We start from the raw sequence: 5,000 nt of genomic DNA, 5'->3' as shown, positions 1-5,000 counted from the left end.
TGTGAAGATGTCTCTTGCTGGTGTTCTGAGCAGTCAAACGTTTGACAGCCGTTGAGGTGAGAGTGTCACTGAATGAACTCGCGTGACAGGCGTTCTGGAGATGATCACAGATCGCGTACCAACAGACACACAGACGCCACTCACGCGAGAAGCAACCACCGATCCCAGCCGCCACTCGCGACCGACTGTCTGTCGAGGACGCACTACGCGCGCGATCTCCGGCTCAGCTGTCAGCGAGGCAAACTTGTCGGTTTGATCAATGGCAAGCGATGACCCTCCCACGCCAGCTCGCAGCGAGGCTTATCTGAGTGTGCAGCTTGTCCGAGCCCACTATCGGGGGATGGGGGTCCGCCGCTGCGCTCTTTGATGTGCCCAAGGCAAACACGATGACGGCGGTGGTGGTGGTGGGATGTCGTCGGGTGGGGCGTTGCGCGCTGATAGGTACAAGTTTCTCTCTTACGTTCACGATAATTACGATTTCAACGCACGGCCGCTTCATCGTTATTCGGCGCAGCGGCGTACTGATGACGTCAGCGTCATTGTGAGACGTCTGCGTCTGCGTCTCTCACACCCAGCGACGATGACTCATGCAGGCGCACCGGGGGAGCGGGAGTCCGGACCCCGCGCGAGAAGTTCCCACGAGTCGCTCTTCATTCATCGCTGGTTGCGAGCGAGCGACCGCGGCTAAACCCCCGTGATTCATTCACGCACGCCGCCATCATGCTTGCATGCATGCTCCGTCGCGGCTCTCTGCCCCCGCGTTTTCTCTCTCCGCCTTCTCCCCGCACGGCGGCGGCGGCGGCGGCCCCGCATCTTGCAGTGCCCGCGGCAGAACGGATTATCATTCGTCAGAACGCGTCAACAGCGAAAGAAAGTCCAAGGTAAACACGGCAGCGACGCGCACACCGCGGGGACTACTCCTCTCGCGCGAGAGTTAAACGTATGCACTGCGCCAGCCCGAGTCGGCCAAGCACGCGCGCGCGCCGACATCTGTTGTCCAGCGGCGGCCGACCGTCGCCGTGGCGGTCATCGTCGCTTCACCGCTGGCCAGCAAGGGGCTTCCGTTCGTCGCTGATCGAGTGGCGATGCGAATCCGTCGTTATTTGCGCTCAGGATTACGGAATTGGTTGCGGAGAGGCGAACGTCACCTGCAACGCAGACGCCCTTGCGTACAGCCTGTATATATATATATATATATATATATATATATATATATATATATATATATATATACGTGGAGGAGAGGTGGGAGATGAATAAGAGCGAAATAACGATCTTGGCCGCTAATGCGCCCCAGTAATGTCGTGTCACATCCCGACTGTACGCGAACCTACACACAGACAACACGCATACGCACGCACGCATAGAGTGAGAGAGAGAGAGAAAGAGCGAGAGCGAGAAAGGGAGGGCGAGAGGGAGAGAGAGAGGGGGAGGGGGAGAAAGAGAGACAGAGAGAGAGCAAGAGAGAGAGAGAGCGCGAGAGAGGGCGAGACAGAGAGAGAGAGAGAGAGAGAGCGAGAGAGAGAGAAAGAAAGAAAGAGGAAGAAAAAGAGAAAGCGAGAGAAAGCAAGCGACAGACAGATAGACACTCGGGCGCACGCACACACACACACATGACCATCATCGCATGATCGCTTCACCCTATCAAGCATATATTCTAACGAACAGAAAACAGAAAATCAACGACCAGAGCAATACAATCACCGAAACGTTCTAAAGAAAACACCACTACACCCAATTCCCGTAACGTAATGGACTCGTTAATTCCCATGCATACGGCGTACGCGACAGAACAACGCGCTTCTATAAGCTCGCCAACCGCTTATCGTCTGCACATCTACGAGCTTGTTTCTCTACGCCCGTCACTCTATTAGTATGCATCTGCGTGCGAGATACAACGCTCTGAACGTATCACCATTCTCTGGTCGCAAACATTTAATGTCTACTCATCTACACGTCAACGGCAGCTGCTGCATCCTCGACCTGCTTCCACGCGCAGCGACTATTCAGCGACTAACTGCGCGTCTTCAACGTTTCATTTATCCCCATTTTGATAGGTATTGTTGTTTCGCGTACACGAGCGACCTTGCGCAGCTTATCCAACTACCCGTTCGCATTCTTCCCGGGGTGCGCAGTGTGTATCCTTTATGCGCGTGGGCGGGAGCATGTAACGTAATTGCGATGACCCGATGAAATTTCTATGCGGGTTTTGTGGTCTCGCTATCATGTGTACGCGGTCAATTTTGACAGCGATATAGAAGTCGCTAAATTCTGCTGACAATTAAACTATGCCGCCGCGGGCAACACGATGCAGGTGTGAGAGAGCCGCCAGGGATGTCGGAAATCGGGATGGAGATGATAAAAAAATGATTTTTCTGTGGTCGAATTACTGTGTGTATACGTCAGCTCCCGCTAGTGTGTTTGTGCTCATATGGATGAAGCCAACTTCAGCAAACTAATTAAAGGTGTTGCGAGTACTGGCGTTGCAATGAGTATGGTGAGAGAGAGGGGGATATAGAGAATGAGAGAGAGGGGGAGAGAAAGAGAGAGAGAGAGAGAGAGAAAGAAAGAAAGACACACACACATATACAGAGAGGAGGAGAGAGAGGTGAGTGATAGAGAGAAAGAGAGGGAGCGTGTGTGTGTGGGAGAGAGAGAGAGAGAGACAGAGAAAGAGAGAGCGAAATAGAGCAAAAATTCTGGCAGGCGAAGAGAGATAAAAGAGAAACGAAAGAGAGGTGTGTGAGCGCATGGAAAGACACTAATAGAAGTGGGGACACATAGACAGAGATAGAGAGAGAGAGAGAGAGAGAGAGAGAGAGAGAGAGAAAGAAAGAGAGCAGAGGAGGGGATGGGCATCGGCTGATCTGTACAGAATGCCGGTTCGCTGAGGTTACTCTACGACAGAAGCGACGACTTCTGTATCGTCCCGACCTTCTCGACGACATGCTGCCACCTAGTGGCCGCGTTTAGCAACATCGGCGAGGAGATGTTCTGCTTCTACTTTCTTCTTCTTCTTCTTGTTCTTCTTCTTCTCCTCCTTCCTTTTCTTCTTTTTCTTCTTCTTCTTTTTCGTCTTCTTTATCCACTGCATAATATTATCACATTTTATATAACATGTAAGATGACATTTATAACTAGATACAATAATATAATCCATCCTACTCTTGTGTTAGGTTATATTATTGTATCTATATGGTAACACGTACCATTATATAACCTAACATCGTGTGACCATAGGTAATATATGGAGACAGCGGATGGAAATGATATTATATTGTGATAATATACTATGAAACATAACATCAGGTGTGTATAGTATAGATATAGTCTATTACCTATCTATTAGCCTAGGGCGCTCTCCTAATTATAAACACAGGTCTACTGATAACAATTTATTACAGATATTTATGCTGAGATCCCCCCTAACCATATTACATGCATATTCATTACAAAATATAACTCATCTGGTGAGATATTGCGCATGAGCTAATACACTAACGTAGCCAGATTGTGTACTGACTGGCATATATGCAGCTGGCAATTTACATGCAAGGTCTCCTTCCTATTTCTTAAAATAGGTCTACTGATGGAATTTTATCATTTATATCTATGCTAAAATACCCCCACTCCACTTTAAATGCATAATTTTTCCAAAATATTCTTCTTCTCGGGAGATATTGCGCATGCGCGAGCACCGTATCAGGCGTACAGTGCTGACTGGAGACAACTGCATAATATAGCTTGCTGAGTGAGAGAGGGGTGGGAGACTGAGGAAAGGCAGCAGGAAAGATAGCTGAGGGCAGTAGAAGAAAAAGGAGACCGAGCAGGGGACAAGTGAGGCAAGGTGAAGGACGGGAAGGGGGTAAAGTAAGAGTTTTGCACCCTGCAGGCTAGGGCGCTCTCCTAATTATGAACACAGGTCTACTGCTAACAATTTATTACAGATATCTATGCTGAGATACCCCCTAACCATATTAAATGCATATTCATTACAAAATATAACTCCTCTGGGGAGATATTGCGCATGCGCTAACACACTAACGTAGCCAGATTGTGTACTGACTGGCATATGCAGCTGGCACCTTACATGCAAGGTCTTCTTTCTAGTTCTTACGAGCGGTCAACTAATGAGATTTTATCATTTCTATTTATGCTAGACTACCTCCTCTCCATTTTAAATGCATAATTTTTCCAAAATATTCTTTTTCTGGAGAGATATTGCGCATGCGCTATCACACTAACGTAGCCAGATTGTGTACTGACTGGCATATGCAGCTGGCACCTTACATGCAAAGTCTTCTTCCTAGTTCTTAAGAGCGGTCTACTGATGGAATGTTATCATTTATATTTATGCTAGACTACCTCTTCTCCATTTTAAATGCATAATTTTATCAAAATATTCTTCTTCTCGGGAGATATTGCGCATGCGCGAGCACCGTTTCAGGCGTACAGTGCTAACTGAAGACAACTGCATAATATAGCTTGCTGAGTGAGAAAGGGGTGGGAGACTGAGGAAGGGCGACAGGGAAGGTATCTGAGGGCGGTAGAAAAAAAAGAGACCGAGCAGGGGACAAGTGAGGCAAGGTGAAGGACGGGAAGGGGGTAAAGTAAGAGTTTTGCACCCTGCAGGCTAGGGTGCTCTCCTAATTATGAACACAGGTCTACTGCTAACAATACAGATATCTATGCTGTGATACCCCCTAACCATATTAAATGCATATTTATTACAAAATATAACTCCTCTGGGGAGATATTGCGCATGCGCTATCACACTAACGTAGCCAGATTGTGTACTGACTGACATATGCAGCTGGCACCTTACATCCAAAGTCTTCTTCCTAGTTCTGAAGAGCGGGCTACTGATGGAATGTTATCATTTATATTTATGCTAGACTACCTCCTCTCCATTTTAAATGCATAATAAATTTTATCAAAATATTATTCTTCTCGGGAGATATTGCGCATGCGCGAGCACCGTTTCAGGCGTACAGTGCTAA

General features: G+C 47.8%; 1 protein-coding gene and 1 long non-coding RNA gene across 2 annotated transcripts in view; one reads left to right on the top strand and one right to left on the bottom strand.

Moving 5' to 3' along the window:
* LOC106807933 (atrophin-1-like) overlaps positions 1–165 on the bottom strand; it is a 1,976-nt gene extending 1,811 nt beyond the window's left edge. The window contains exon 1 of the mRNA XM_014810449.1: positions 1–165. This exon is cut by the window's left edge and continues 1,811 nt beyond it. The gene's annotated coding sequence lies outside the window, so the exon portion shown is untranslated.
* LOC106807934 overlaps positions 1–3,188 on the top strand; it is an 18,665-nt gene extending 15,477 nt beyond the window's left edge. Inside the window, exon 3 of the long non-coding RNA XR_001393725.1 lies at positions 3,177–3,188. This is a non-coding gene — a long non-coding RNA (uncharacterized LOC106807934). The remainder of the gene's footprint in view (positions 1–3,176) is intronic.
* Positions 3,189–5,000: the final 1,812 nt, after the last annotated feature.

This window comes from Priapulus caudatus, unplaced genomic scaffold (assembly GCF_000485595.1).
Source record: "Priapulus caudatus unplaced genomic scaffold, Priapulus_caudatus-5.0.1 Scaffold243, whole genome shotgun sequence".
Taxonomy (NCBI): domain Eukaryota; kingdom Metazoa; phylum Priapulida; class Priapulimorpha; order Priapulimorphida; family Priapulidae; genus Priapulus; species Priapulus caudatus.
Note: the sequence above shows the minus strand (reverse complement) of the source record. Positions and strands in the feature narration are given on the sequence as shown.